The sequence below is a fragment of the Carlito syrichta genome, unplaced genomic scaffold (genome assembly GCF_000164805.1).
Source record: "Carlito syrichta isolate Samal-C Ts95f unplaced genomic scaffold, Tarsius_syrichta-2.0.1 Scaffold301616, whole genome shotgun sequence".
NCBI lineage: Eukaryota > Metazoa > Chordata > Mammalia > Primates > Tarsiidae > Carlito > Carlito syrichta.
Window position 1 is genome coordinate 120,567 of NW_007245712.1, and position 329 is coordinate 120,895.

Sequence of the window (329 nt, forward strand, 5' to 3'; positions counted from 1 at the left end):
CTGAGAATGTCATGGCTTATATTTTTATTTTTCCACTATGCCACTTGGCCTTTTTTAACATATGTAAGGGTTAAACTTTGAAACACATCAAAAATGTTTTTTTCCACTTGGTTATAAGTTATTAGATATTGTTTGAGTAAAAAATGATATAAGTATATTTATTCCTTATTTGATTTAGAATTATGTAGCTTAGTGGTCAGACATAAGGTTTTTTAGAAGCACAAGTTTATGGTAAGTTTATTATGAGCTCATTATAGTTCTAACACTTATCTAGGAGTTATGTAGGTGATTTATAACACTGTCTTCACAGACTTAGGATAAAGATTAAT